The sequence below is a fragment of the Corvus moneduloides genome, chromosome 6, assembly GCF_009650955.1.
Source record: "Corvus moneduloides isolate bCorMon1 chromosome 6, bCorMon1.pri, whole genome shotgun sequence".
NCBI lineage: Eukaryota > Metazoa > Chordata > Aves > Passeriformes > Corvidae > Corvus > Corvus moneduloides.
This window is the reverse complement of record NC_045481.1, coordinates 28,847,133-28,862,808: the sequence shown is the minus strand read 5'-3', so window position 1 is coordinate 28,862,808 and position 15,676 is coordinate 28,847,133. Positions and strand designations below refer to the sequence as shown.

Genomic DNA, 15,676 nt, shown 5'->3' with positions numbered 1-15,676 from the left:
CCTCCACTAAAAAATTATGTCAGTATGCTCGAGCCAAGCTACTTACAACTGCTTGCTTTTAAACTGTGGTTTGCACGGTGCCTGAAACAGACCACCCCATGTCCCCTCACATCTGTCAGTGCTAGTTGCAAAGCAGTATTTTTTGTGTATACGGAGTTTAGTGTTCAGTATACGTTAAGGTAGTCTGTAAGTCTCTTGGCAATTGGAATTTTTCTGACCTGCTAAATCATGACTCTTCTTCAGGTAAGCACTTATTTGGAGAGAAAGTTTCTTAAACATGATGTAGTTCTCATCCTTAACTTCAAAGCACACTGAACAAACTGTTTCCCTGCTGCTTGATGGAATGCAGAACTAAAACTAGACTGTAAACAAACCCACTGACAGACTGTGTCAGTTCAGCTCAGCCTTTACTAGGTATGTGGGTATGAGTCAGTGGAAGGAAACATCCTACCATTCCCACCTTCCCTCTTTCTAGGCAGGGTGAAAATTCCGGATCTAATCCGTTGCTTCACAGTAACATTTTAATGTATCAGGCTTTGTTTTCCCTGTTGCCCTTTTTTCCTTATCATCTTTTACAGTCTGAAGCATGTAGAATAACATTTCTCTAAAAACACACAGATTTTGTGGTTAACATTTCAGTAGATCAAAGTTGCACTTTAAATATGGTACAGGAATGCCTTTCAGGTGATTCTCTCTTTAGATCAGTAAGTGCTATGGAACTAAGTTCTTTATATATTGAGAAAATTCAGAGCTGGGTACTATGGACAGTATATCAAATTCAGATATCTAACAGAAGATATCAAACACAATCCCATTTCCTAGTGTGAATCAAAATAATTTCCAATTATACCAGCAGAATTTACAAGTTTTTTTAAACACCTAGCTGATATGCAGCAAGAACAAAGTTTATGTCCTGGCAAGACAGAAAGACGATGATAAACCAGTCTTATCATTCCAATTAACAATCAGTTCTAGCATTCTCTGCCACTATGCACTACTTCACATGACAAGATTAAGAGTACTGGGCAACATATATTCATGATTTCCTCACTACTGAAGACAGTCTGGCAGTTCTAGCTACATGTTTTGTTTTGGCACAAGCCAGCTTTGTGTTTCTCTTTTACTATACTTTCCTCCCCTCTTTTTTGTTTTTACAAAATCTGTTAGCCCTTTTTTCAAGTCATTTGGTGTATGATAGCTTTAGTGAGCTATCTAAAGCTGCTTCTTATCTGCTATAGCAGATGCCTAGAGCTATAGTGTGAAATCAAAGGAAATAAACTCGGTTGACATGATTTGTAGATTATACCCTGTACATCATAATAAGTTTGAAAGGTTGTCTTTGTAAAGCTCCAAAAGAAATTTCTTTAATTCAGGAGTTATCTAAAAATCCTCATATTAGAAAAAAAAAACAACCCAGAAGTAGCTGAAATTAGGTGCAAATGAGTGTGATATTCAAGGTAGATTCTCAGATGGTGTAATGTCATAACTTCCTAGTGTAACTATGGCATCTTATCTTAGATAAGAATCTGTTCCCTAATGATTATACTAAGGTACATAATATTAAGACCAAAAGAATGTATTCACTTCTGTTACTGAAAGTAGTCATACTTCATTACTTGTATATGAGCTTGATGTTGTCAGCTTTGTCATTTTAATTGAAAATAAGTTCAATCCATATTTTTTTAAAAAAAGGATTATGATTGATTTCTTCATTTTAGGTATTTGAATTTGATGTATTGTCTACTTTACCATGCACTGAATCCCTTTGCTACTTAAAAATCTCAGATTTACTGTGCTTACTGACTGTTCTAAAGAGGGAAGTTAATGAAACAAACACACTAATCTTAATTAGGAAATAAGCTGGTGTGATCAGTGACATACTAACTAGAAAAATTTTGATTACCTTAGAGGAGGAAATAAAAAGCTAATAATTTTTTTTAATTTCATTTTTTCCAGAAATAAGGAAATGTAGGAAAAGAGAATTTTTGAGGAGGAAGTCTCACAGTCTGACCTGCAATAAGAGCTTGTGAACTGCTAAAAGAAGAACTCAGATAAATCAGATTATGAATTTCTGAATCAAATCTAGTTAGATGACAGTACCTTTCATAAAACCATAAAATTCTATCTCATTTGACCTAGAAATAGGATGGTACGAAGAAAAGAAGTCCTTGAGTAGGCAGTTTCAGAATCAACTGTACTTCTATGAGAATAACTCAAACTGCAATAAAAAATATCATTTTATGAATCAGAAAATTAAGTGGAAGGTCTCATATTTTCACAAACCTGTTTCCATTTTAAAGGCAAATAAAACATAATTTCTGTTTATCCCTAATAGATTTTCACTGCAAATGGTATCAAATACTTATTTTCTTGCCCTAGTCTTATTGTTCTTTTTTGTGCTTCTTATTTCCTGGATTTTGGCATATCCAGATCAAGACACAGGTCACTTCTAAACCTGTAAACATGCTGAATTGTTTATGACTTCATGAGAAGCTTTGCCTAGAGATACAGTAAGAATCTAGGGTGCCTGTGTCACACAAGGGCCTTCCTACAAAAATAATTATCCTTCCTTTCTGGTGAGGTGGTAGCACAGATAGCTCAGAGCTTCTAAGTACGGTAAGCAAAATTGAATTTTATCACCCCGAGGATAATGACAAAATTAATTCAGTCTTGTAGAAGAGCCAGGAGTATTCCTTCAGGTACCATTTCCCTTCCTGTCTCAAAACACTGAAACTGAACACATTCCTAGTTCTGATAACGGATAGTTACAGCCTGGTTTCCTGTGCACCCTTACTAGTCCACTGTCTCTGACTCCTATCAATGCTGTATATGTGACTTTCAGAAAAAAAACCCTAGCATTATTGGAAAAAAAAGGATGGTGATGAAAAACAATCCTTGTCCCTTCCCACATACAGTCACGTAGTGTTACAACCACCTTTTTTAGGGAGGACTGCAGCCACCCTTCATCCCTACAGCCATCTGGGCTAAAATGCTGGCTTTGGGCTCCATGACAAAGAGGCAACAACAGAGGCTGTGGAGCACGAGTCACACGTTTCTGAAGGCAGGTATTTCACTTTTATTTGATTAATAACTTCCTATCTAGAATAACCTTCACTGAGTTATGGCACTTGACTACAGCAAGTATAGATACAAAAATTTTTGAATTCCCTTCATTTTTCATGAGGTAAACTGTATGAATACAGTTATAAATCTGTGAAATCACTCAGCCACAAAAAACATTTCTGTAAGAAAATTGCACACAAATGCAGGGGTTTTTTTTCCCCCCTAGAAGTTCACAAACACGATATAAATAATTTGTTCTTATAATTAATTAAAAAATAGTGAATATTCACTGAGAAGCCAGGACACATCATGATAGTTGATGTGGCAGTTGTGTTGTTGAGACTCTTAATTATCCTCCAAGGGGAGGAAAATGGGTAGAGATTAAAAGCTATTTTATTCTGTCAATTCATTTTGTGCTGTAAATTTCTACCACATCTTTTGCCAGAAATTGACTTTTTCATAGGAAAATAGGCCTCTTTTGATCATTGTTTCAAACAACTTGATGTACCTTACTTCACTAAATTAATGTTCAGGAAAAGTAGGAATCACTTTTAAACTGACTTCAATAGCTTTTCCATGTAGCACAAGAAAAAAATGTAGGTGTCAGTATCAGTGCTGAGGCAAACCAACCACATTAATGTGAGGTAAAAGTGATACAGCTACTATTTACTAAACACCTAAAAGACACTTAAAGCCTAGTCTGGAATGCTACTTTTTCTAAGGAGCTAGTAGTAGTGTTCACTGCACTAAATTACTAATTCTTAGTTTGATGAATTATCTCATTAGGAATGACCATTCTGTTTTGTAATTCCCTGCCTCCTTATTTTACTGCTTCTCTAGATAAGTCACCTTGGCTAAGGTTGTCCAAAGGCTCCTTACCTCCTTAACTGAGTTTTGGTATTCAGTAACATTTAAATGATTGAAAACTCAGATAGGGTATGATTTTTAGCACGGTGCATAGCACTGCAGTGCAAATTGAAGTTGATCAGGTCATAGCACCTGCATAATACCTTCCAGAACATAGGAGAAAGTATCTAGACTTTGTCTTTATCCTGCTGTTTCCAAACACCTATCACCTGACCAAAGACATGTCCGATACATTCGAACCACTTGTTTTCAACTGTGAGGGAGAGAAGCAATCTTATGAGAGTGGGGTGACAGTAAGTTATAAGTCTGTGACTTCAAAAGTCATATTATAAATGGAGGCTTTGCTCTGGAGTTTTGACATAAATCTGTTTCTTGTTAACTTCAGGTATTTTGCATGCCAACAACATTCTGTGATATTCTTTATCATTTGGGGAAAATTTTATATCTGATTGTTAAGAGGTCTAATTGTTTTAAAATAGCCTATTCTATCTATGATTTACTCTGGACTGAAGGTACTTGGCCTACCCATCTTCTCTTTGAGTCCACCTTCTTTTAGGCAAATTTTTCACTCTTGGTGTGAGCTTTCATTTTATAATGACTATAAATTTATTCCAATTTAAATACTTCTGAGGTATCTACACAAAATTAAGAAAATGTTTTTATAATATTCAAGAATTTTTATTTCCTATTTTAAAACTTTTCAGTGTTTGGGAGAAAAAAATATCCATGTCTGGACTTTTGAGTTCAGTATGTCTTTCATCCCAAAACTCAGACTGTCAGTAAGAAAAACACCAGCTGATGTTTGAGGAGAAACACAAGAACTTTGACTACAGGATCAAATAAAAAATCAAATAGAATTATGTTCTCATGCAATAGAGTTTAGTCATGTTTTTTCACATGTCCACAAAACACTGTGGGATAAAGACAGAGTAAAGCCATGAGATTGTACTTCCTTCAAATATGGTCAGGAATAGTGTGACATTTTAGCTAACCAGTCTTGCAAGAGATTGTCTTCAGGGTGGTAACAAACATAGTAATGTACTCTACTGTCAGTCAGGCTTCTAACATCTTTTGACTTCTTTATGACATATGACAGGACACTAAGCACTATTTGTGTGACTGCTGAGCAGCTTAAATTAATATTAGTATGAAAAGATACAGGGACAATCCACATGAATACAAGCTCTCCTTTTTCTTAGCTCAGATACTTAGCTACAAACTATGTTAGCTTCACTCCTTCACAAGCCTCATCTGGGAAACAATGTAACAGGAGATGCTTTCCTGTACTTAGATGCTAGGTTTAGATTTTGTACTTTAATTTATTTAATATGAACTAAATTGCGCTTGGTGAAAAATGAATTGAACTTAGGAGGAAGAAAATGGGTTTACTATTCAAATTGGTTGTATTCTTTTCAAACTAATCTAATTTTGCTGGCATTCTCCACTTTGTCAGAACAGCAAGGTTTGTGAAGTTATGTCTGTTTTAGAGAAACATCTCTAAGCTTTGTCAGGGACTCAGTCACTAAAACACAAATCTAAAAAAAACCAAGAAAAAAAGTTGATGTGTTCCAGCTGAAATGGCATCTTTTCATTCTGAAAGCATATTTTAAAAATTGTCATTCTTTCCAACGTGGAGTAAAAACTTTTAGAAGCTTCACTGTTTCATTTTAGAGCAGGATTTGAGTCACTTTGGTCAATCTCTAAACTACTGTTTAGGCTTGCAAAGCTCCCACATAGTTTGAGATGTGCAAATTTCTTCTGGGTCTCCAATCATGTGCCTGTGGCCAATGAAAAATTGACAGTGGAATTTCACAGGATATTGTGAAAGAAATCACCCAGAAGCTAAGCACAGAAAGTGAAGACGAAAGCTTGAATATATCATTCTACTGTAGGTCTTGCAGTCTCAAATGCATTTGCTTAACAGTTCTGCCGGAATTTCAAGTTTGAAGAAAAGCAGTAAAGTGCTTAGCAATTGTGAAACTGAAAAATCAGTGAAGTGTGAACTTATTTCATTCCCTTTTGAGATTAATTTCATAAGCCTATCTTTTGGTGTGCTAAGCCACAACAGCCTGTGGGTCTCATTAGTTTTGGGATTATTTTGTCAAAAGTATTGCACAACTACAAAGAGACACAAGGTGTGGGTAGCTGGACAATATATTGAAAATTTGGACTCACAATTCCCAGGACTTTTTAAAAAATATTAGGCCTAGGAGATAATGAAAACAATAGAGAGGAATAATATCTGTGAGTGCTTAAGTGAAAGATACAGTTAAGCTCTCAGCTGCCTCTCTGATCTCACAAGCAAAAGGCAGGAGGCCCAGCTCTTAATAAAGTGGAAGGTATGATTACTTTTTAATAAGCCATATTTGACACCCTCTTCTCCAATTTTCCTTGCTTTTCTCTTTTTTTTTTTATTTTGAAGCCAGTGTAGGAGTTATACTGCTTAAATTGTGTACCGTGTGCCTGCCATTGCCTGAAAATTTATGTAGCTGTTGCTATGGCTGCAGCTTCATCCACTACATATTCTCAGTTCTCTACAGCTAAAATGCCCCGTGGAGTACAAATTTCCACTGCAGTGGTGCAAAAGAAAGAGCATACAATATTCTGCCCTTTGATCCAACTTACATTTCCATGTGCAGAATGTCACATGTATCTGGAAAAACTGAGCACTGTCAGTCACCAAAAAGCCATTTCCTTTTCTGCTAATGCTAGAGTAATTTGCTACGGTCTCTTTTTTCTTTGGTAATTGCAGAGGGCAATATGCTCACATGGGTTTATAGAGCCAAACCTGTTTCAGGAATCTTGGTATGGGTTTGTTTCCTTTTCATTTGGTTTATAGAGCCCTCTGTTTTTCACAATTTAAGCACAATTGTTGAAACTTTTCTTTCAGTACTGCTAAGAGGTAAGTGCCAGGATTTAGCATGTATGACATTGTCTGAGGCATTTGTTCAGCTGTCTGTTGAATCCCCTGAAACTAATGCTCAGTCTCTATTAAAGTCTCAGTCCCTGGAAAGCAGAGCCCATTCTCTCCTATAATTAATCTTGCAGGTACTGCCTTGACATTATTGGTTCACCAGCAGAGCAGAACTGCCCCAGCCATCAATAATAATTCAGCAATTTAGGACAAGGCCTACGTACACAGCCCACAGATGTAGCCGTGTTGTGTGCAGGCTCCAGCACACTTTGCTGATGGCAAAAAGAAGGAAAAAATCTCTGCAGTCAAAAGTGTTTTGGTCGCTGGATAATTTTGCAGTACAAAGGTCGTGGTGTTACTCATGCTTTGGCTTTATGTTTTTTCTTCAAATGTTGGCACTGTTTGGCACAATGCTTGTGATTGTCTGTTTACTGAATCTTTATACTAAAGCTGTTACAAATTGGCTTTCACAGATGGTGGGAGCTTCTCAGATCAAGAGAGGCAGGGAATTTATTACTCAATATTTCTGTATTACTGACTGGGACGTGAGAAGCATAAGCAATCTGTTCCACTGCAGGGTATGAGCTCTCCCTCCTCCTTCCCCCACCCCAAAAATTATGGCTAGCTGGAGAAGGGGGGTTTTTTTCTCATTTTGTGTAGATAGCAGCTGTGCAATTTCAAGCAGAATGTTTGCTTTGATCTTCCTTTCTTTAATTGAAATCCACAATTATGAGATTTGTTTCTTTTATGTTTGCTAGTTTATTGGTTTAATCTACAAAATGTGCTGTCTTGCTGTCTTACACAGTTAAAGGCAACAACACAGTTGGGATTTAAATGGCAAACTTGGAGGGGGGTTGCAGTCTCTCAGGTATTGGGGGGATAAAACTTCTTTCATCTGATTTCAGATCATTATACATACAGGGTAGCAATAAGAACCCAAACAATATGTCAGCTAATTGTAAAGAATATCCCTAGGTAGCCACTTTATGCAAACTAACCACATGAAAGGAAATTTTAATATGGAGGCAAAAAATCCTGCTCTGATAGCTTATTTGGGGATTTCCTCTATTTGGAAGCCTTTGTTTTCATTATAGAATGCTTTCCTGGCCTCTCCAGTACCAACTCCTACCTACCTGAGTTTAGCAAAATATTTTGGAACAATCAGGGTATTTACAGTTTGAGGAAGGCATTGCCAAACTATCGGATTCAGAAGATATGGCAGAGTAAGCACCTACAAACCAAACAAACTGAGAGAACAGCTGGAAACAAATTCACAAAGATTTTACTCTGTTAAGTATAATTGGGGTGAAAGAACATGAATATTTGGTCCACCTATGGAATTTTAAATTCTTTTTTAGGTTGAAAATGTCAGAAAACTCTTATAAAAAAACTCCAGGAAGATAAAAAATCTCTTCCTTTAGTGTCTTTGCCAAGAACTATTTCCTGACAATAATTATGGCCATAAAAAGAAATAGTAAATAAATTTTGAAAAATACTTTGTGTGTTTTTGTAATAACTTCCTTCTCTTGTGAGATAGATACCTCAGAATGAGATTGTTCTAGTTCTGTGATTACCATATAACACGGACTGCATATCAGATTATCCATCAGTATTCTACACTGTTTCTCCAATTAAGAAAGAAAAAAAAAGGACTTCTGTGAAATCAAGTTCAATTGCATGTCTTTTGCTAGATTGCTAAAAACTGTTGAGAATTTGTTCTCAAACATATGAAGAAAACAAAATAAAGACATTAATGAAACTGTATTACAAGTAATGGATCCATTCTGGAGCGTTCCTAGTTTATATCAGCTAATAATAACCATAATTATGATAATCTCAAATGGGAAATCTTATATAATTAATGTTGAGCAGAGGTACATCAAGCATGGACCTGACTGATATCCTGTCCTATGGCTTAGTATGGTCCTCATTGGATTCAATAAAAAAGGACTCATAGAAAATTTAGATCAATTTACAATAAAATGCAAAGACAGAAACCTGTGAAGTCAGGAGGCTAAGTCATAAGAACTCAGCCACTCTACTGGCTTGCAGTTCTAATATGTGGGATTGCCAAGATAGGTTCTCTTTCAGATATGAAAAGCCCACAATGCTTTACAAGAATCACTAATAATCACGAAGACCTGCCTCCTCTTGCTAAGATAAATAAATAAATAAATAATGTCATGTGGGTTCGTTTGCAGTGGTGATGATGGTTTGGAGGGTGAGTGCAATGTGCTCGTTAATGTAGCCCTGTGGCCTCACACCGCAGCATTACCACTGCTCAGAGCAGCCTACAGGCTTTGCATTGAGTTTGCAAGGCCTCTGCTCTGATGTGTACTATCTCTGAACTTGTGTTCACCTGCCTGTTTCTTTCAGTGGGATTTCAATGGGTCTGCTTTATCTGTAAAGAATTTTTATTCTGTTCTTTTCCTTATCTTGTCATGGTACAACCACAGTTTCATAACAGAGAGTAGTAACAAGTAGCTCGAGAAATAAAAAGCTTGTTAGTTTAATGGCTGTGGAACTGTTGTAGTTCTGTGCACAGAGAGCAAACTCTAACATTTGTGACACTGAGAAGAATAAGATGATAGGACTCCTAAGGACTAAAGAAGGATCAGGAATGACACAATGCCTGCCCTCTCAGGTCTGACCGCAAAGAATTTTTGTCACAGGTTTCTGCCTCTGATGTCTTGCAGAGCTCTGTGTTATAGACATTTTCTGCCACACTGGGCACATGATGGACACAAAAAGTGTCGAGGAAAAAATATCATTTCTATATCCCTCTTATATTTTACCATAAGTCTGTCATATTCTTGTCATCATTAGAATCGTTTTCTTTAGAAGCATAGTTATGTCATCTTGAGACCTCTCTGTAGAAATCATATTTATCCACTGTAAATTCATGAATGAGTATAAGAAATAGAATACATTTTTTACTATAAAATACTGAGTGTCATTTCAATGTTTGTAATAAAAAGTAAAAAACTTCTCAATATTAAACTTCAGCTATCACAGTAACTCAACCTGATTTGAGGGTATCAAATGAGAAGTCCAACCTCAGTGTCAGAAAAGAAACTAACATTAGATCACTTAATTGCTTGATAGGAATCACAGAACTTGGCATACAAATCTGTAGAGCTAAGCAATAGCAATTCAGATTTGCTGGGTTAAGGATTTGGTCTAGCTACTACAAAATGAAAGTCAAGTAAACAGCCAGACAGACATCCAAAGATTGTTAGAATTCAGTGTTAGACATAATATATATGTATTAAATTTATGCAGTTATTCATAGAATCATAGAATAATTTAATTTTGAATAGACTCTCAGATCACCTAGTCCAGCTATTAACCCAGGACTGCCATGTCCCCCACTAAACAAAGTTCCTAACTGCTCCACCTACAGGTCTTTTAAACACCTCCAGGGGTAATGATTCAACCACTTCTCTGGGCAGTCTGTTCCCATGCTTGGCAGTTCTTTTGATGAAGGTTTTTTTTGTAATATCTAATCTAAGCTGCCCCTGTCACATCTTGAGACCATTTCCTCCTTCCTATCACTTGCAGCTTGGGAGAAGAGTCTGATCCCTACCTCACTACTGGCTTTGAAAAGAAACAAGAAACTCTAATGAAGGCTTAGAAGTGAGGATTTAACTTCTTAACTTGAGGTGAGTTCAACTTCATTTGGAGATTGTTGGTGTCACTTTGTCATTTCACAATATTATCAGCCTAACCCTTGCACAGGGGCATTGTATCACCATCACAAATTTCAACAGCTGTAAATCTCATTAGACTAGGTTAAAAGTACAGAGAACAAACTTCCCTAAAATTTGTGATAGAAAAAACTAAAATAGGAACACTTACTCCAGCACTTTTTCTGCTCTACTATTTGGATGATGGAGTTCATTATCTACTGACATAATTCACTATGTAAATAATAATGCTAAACTTATAGAATTGAAGAAAAGGGTGTAAAAAAAAGACTCCTGGAAAAAATGTAATTGTGTTATTCTACAAAGTTTTGTGTGTGACCATGGAGAAATTTAACACATAGAGCAATACAAAAGATACCTGGATCTAGAGGACATTAAATAACTATCTGTGAACCATACAGTGAGGATATAATCACAAATACTCAGAGCAGACTTCCATGAATATTGCAGGGGAAAATAATTTACACCTACGGTTAACCAAATTGAAATAAAAAAATTTTGTCTCCATTTCTTTGTCTTCCCTTTTTTAGAATTTTCTTGTTCTGTTCTCCACAGTACAATGGGATACAGTGAAGAAATGTCTGTGGAATAAAAATGTACACTTTACCTTCTGCAAAGAAAATACTCAAACAGGTCAGTCTTGGAAGAATCCGAAATGTAGAGTCTCAGAAGGTTTTATTCCTCCAATAACTTCCTTCAAGTAAACGGCCTCAGGCTTAGCCTGCCAAAATTGCAGTTTGGATATGTCGGTGGTGCAAAAAGAATTGCAACTGAAATCTCTTCATGTTTTACCACTAACTTAAACTCAGTTTCTATAGCTATAAATGTAGACAGGCCTCATATACTGAGTATCAAAAAAATCGGATATTTAAAAAAAATCATTTCTACAGCCAGCCAGCAGTAGTTAGGATCTCAGGCATGCTTGTAAGGTTTCTCCTGAAGCTTATGAGTCTGTATTTTTACTGAACTAACTTATCTTTATTAAATGATATCTTGGCTACTTAAATGAATCTTCCTGCAATGATACTATATCTCTGCATTTACAGTGTAATATTTCACATGCAGGTTCATTGTCAAGAAGATATTGCAAATTAACCTATTATGGAAAGAATAATAAGTGGAAATAAAGAATATTTAAGAAGGGAAGTATTTGGTAATATACATTGGATACATCTATGTGGTGAAACAGAAACCAAACCAAGTTTGCAAGTGTAAGTGAACTATTAGAAATCATTGACTCTCTCCGTTATTGAAAAGAGAAGGTAAAAAGCAAAACAAGGATGTGAATAAACTTGAGTACAAAAAAAGTAGGCAAACTTTAGCTTTTAAAATTCTCCTTGTCCTCTACAGAAAAAGAGGCAGTGGAATTGATCAGTAAGCATAAATACAACTTTTAAAGCTATCATTCAAGTGTGTAAAAAAAAAAAATTGGCACTCTAGAGGGAAAATTGTAAGAAGAAGCAAAGTACTTCAGTGATTTTTTTACTACTATTATATCAATGAAAGTGTTACAAGTTTTATTTTTACCCCCAGTTTTAGGTTTGAAATTTAGTTTTTCTATGTATAATATTTTCACACATCCTTCCCTCTCCTTCTTTCTTTCTCTTCCTTCCTTTTTTCTGAATTACAGTGGTTCAGGTTAGCTGTCTCTTCAGTACACTAAACTGCAGTAAAAAGTACTCTTTTTGAGTATGTTTACATTTATTAGGCTCCTACAGTTATGTCATCCTGAAAATGATGCTCAAAATGTTGCATTCTAAATCAGTGAGAAAATGAATAGCTGATACTAAGAAGCACTCACTATATCATCACCCTCTGGGGCAGCATTTCCTGAAATGCTGCAATGCAGTTTTATGATATGAGGAAGGTAATGTATGCAAGTACTGAAGGTATATGTATCAAGTTCTAGCTCAATTGTAAATTAAATTCACTCTAATGGGTAAGGAAAGGAAATGTTTTGATTGCAAAATGTAACAACATTTTTAATTTATATCATTAAAGGTTGGACTTTAGGCCTAATTGTCAGACAGATTTTGACCAGATTAAAATAGTTCTTATTTTAGGTATTCCAGGGAAGAAATGAGTATTGTACAACATTTTTAATCCCACAAGTATCTTGAAATTTTTGAAACTCACTTAACATGAGGGCAAATTTTATAGCTAATATGAGAGAAATATAAAATTATCCATGGTCGTTTGAACATTAATTCTCCTTCAAAAATAGATTGATAAATCTCCTAACTCTACTGTGTATATTTCAGAAATCAGGGAGCAAAACAGATAAAAAGCAATATGTAAGACAGTGACAAACAGATTTGGGAAACCATTGTTAGGAATATAAAAATTCATCCACTTTTACCCTAAGAGAAATTATCACATTCTGGTATTCTTGAAATTATCTGTTACATTGTCAGACCTATAGAAAAGCAATTTAACCAAAAGTCAGACTGATTTTTTTAACTATATCACCTGGTCTACTAAAAATGCAGCCTAACTTTACAGATGCCACATCCCTTCTAAACACATTTGTATACCAGAGCACCTCCTTCATTACCAACTTGCTTACAGTGTTTAAATAGTGAACAATAAATAGAACTCATTTTGGTAGCCAGAGAAATGTAAAACTCAAAAATATCCCCTTAGCATCAAAGAAACACGATGTCCAATAGTGACATCTGATGGGAGTAGAAAAACAATACTATGCTGGTGTCATTTAGAGTTGGTTTATGAACAGTTGAATAGTGCATTTAGATAGGCAGGAATCAGAAAGGTCAGAAAAGCTTCCCATATGGAATTCCTTTGCAATGATATTCCTTTAGATATTTGGGAATTGTAAAGAAAGGTGGGACAGATATTTCATGAGTGAGACAGCAATAAAATAGTCTGTCAGTCTGTGCAGTAAAACAATGCTTTTTAAATCAAAGACGAATACTGAGAATAAAAATGTCTCATTCTTGATGATTAGTTTCCTTTGTGTAAACATAATTTATAATTAACTTCACTGAGATGAGTATGTTTATTGGTTATTATTGATATGGGTAGCATCCTAACCTTTCTCAAATGTAGCACTGCAGGATTGTTTGAACATTCCTTATATTTTGGTGACTTTCAGCTCATCCTTCTTCCTTTGATCCCGTGGGTAGGGCTAAGAAATGTAACATATGCCCTTGTATTTGAAAACTGGCATATTCAGATGTAACAGAACAAAAGCAAGGTGGCAAAATGTAAGCAGCCAAACTATGGCTTGAAACCATCAAAATTCTCTTCCTCTCCAGATTTTTTACAAATACATAGTTCAAATCTTAGAGACTAGAAAGGGGAATAATTTGGCTTTGAAGTAGACAAAAAAGATGTTATTTGACATCAAACAAAAGAAGGTTTTCAGATGGAGAGGAAAGAGATATCTCTGGTAGAAAACAGAAGTTTGGTATAATTTTTTTGAATACAAAATATGCATTTTCTGTGTATTTAAAAAAAAAAATCAATTGCAAAGTGTAATATATGCATAGTTTATTTCAGGAAGAAGCAGAGCATGAAGGACAAGAAGTTAGAGTGATTCCTGAATTTACTTAGGATATTCAGGACCTCTGAGATCAGTAAAAGATGGGAGAATCCATATCACACCAACAAAGACACTTCTTTTTGATATAAAATTCCATCTTCAGCAATTATACTGACCATTTCTGTTACAAAGGAGTTTTTGTTTTCATGCTGCATTTAGAGCAAAACAGAACAGGTCCTAGTCATTGAGTATATAAACAGAAAATATGAAAAGACTATATAACTTCATAATCTCCTTACTGGTGGATAAAGAAGAGCAATCTCCATTAAAAAGGAACACCAAAAGCAGAAAACTCAAAAGAATCTTTTGAGACAATGTTTTCCCTTTTGATATGCTTAAAATCTGTCTTGCTCTGGTCTCTTACTATCCCTCAGTGTCATGACAATCATGTCATTGGTTTTTCATTTAAATAAAATACCATTTTTTCCTATTCAAATTAAATGTCATTAAATGTAATTAATTTAAATGGTGACTGAGATCGATTGAGAGGACAAGAACTTGCATAGCAGCTGATGGTTCACCATTCTATTACCCTTCTTTCATGTTTGCTAATATTTATCCACAACCCATACACACACAGAGAAAGAATTATCACAGAGAACAACATTTCCACTTGAAAAAATATCAAAATTATGAAGCCACAAAGACATTATCTATCAGAAAATGTTATTACCTAAAGGTTTATGAGTTCATGGATTCACAATAACCTGTAAATCATACACCACAACCAGGAGTTCTTTTACCTGTACTTCATACTAGAAAAAAACCCAGTTATTCATTTATATACCTATGTGTATAAATGTATAGTCATATATATCTACCTATCTTTGTTTTAGTATATGTCCATGTCCAGTGAAATTATCTATGGAAGGTTGATAGGTGAATAAGCCTTATGGCTAAGGAGCTTGCACAGATGCCTGAAAATTCAATTTCTAGAGTTGAAGTCCCTAACTGCAAAATAGGCATAACAATGCTTGGAAATTTGAGAGAAAAAATACATTTTATGGACTCATCTATGCGAATAGATTTTATGGACTTATTTACTATGTGTCCTGAGAGCTAAATGCATGTATACACATCGCTTTTTAGTGGTAGTATGTTTTTGAACTCTTCAAATGTCCTTTAAAATTAAAATATTTTGCATCTGAATACAACTCAGTTCCTTAGTCTTGATAGACACAAGGTTTACAGAACTAGAAATAAGTGACTTAAACTTTCTCATACAGGTCAGGAACAGAAAAACATATAAAATAATTTTTTAAATGCCCTGTTATATATTAATTATTTTAAAAAAAAGTTAAGTATCATAAATAGCTACCCACCTCCACTTTTGAACATCATGAGTTTGATTACTTTTAAAGACAATATTTACTCTACATAATGTGTCTTCCCACTAGTAACTTTTCTATGTTACTGACAAAATAAAATTGTGGAGATTAATCAAGTATGAATGCTAAACTTATTCATGAACTATCTGTTACAGTTTTCTTCCTTTCAACATTCCTCTTTCCTATTTTTTTTTTTTTTAATACAAAATTAGATTTGGTTTCACTCTCGTAGTGA

General features: G+C 35.0%; 1 long non-coding RNA gene across 1 annotated transcript in view; it reads left to right on the top strand.

Moving 5' to 3' along the window:
- LOC116446057 overlaps positions 1-11,178 on the top strand; it is a 145,562-nt gene extending 134,384 nt beyond the window's left edge. Inside the window, exons 2-3 of the long non-coding RNA XR_004241020.1 lie at positions 10,406-10,506; positions 11,082-11,178. This is a non-coding gene — a long non-coding RNA (uncharacterized LOC116446057). The remainder of the gene's footprint in view (positions 1-10,405; positions 10,507-11,081) is intronic.
- Positions 11,179-15,676: the final 4,498 nt, after the last annotated feature.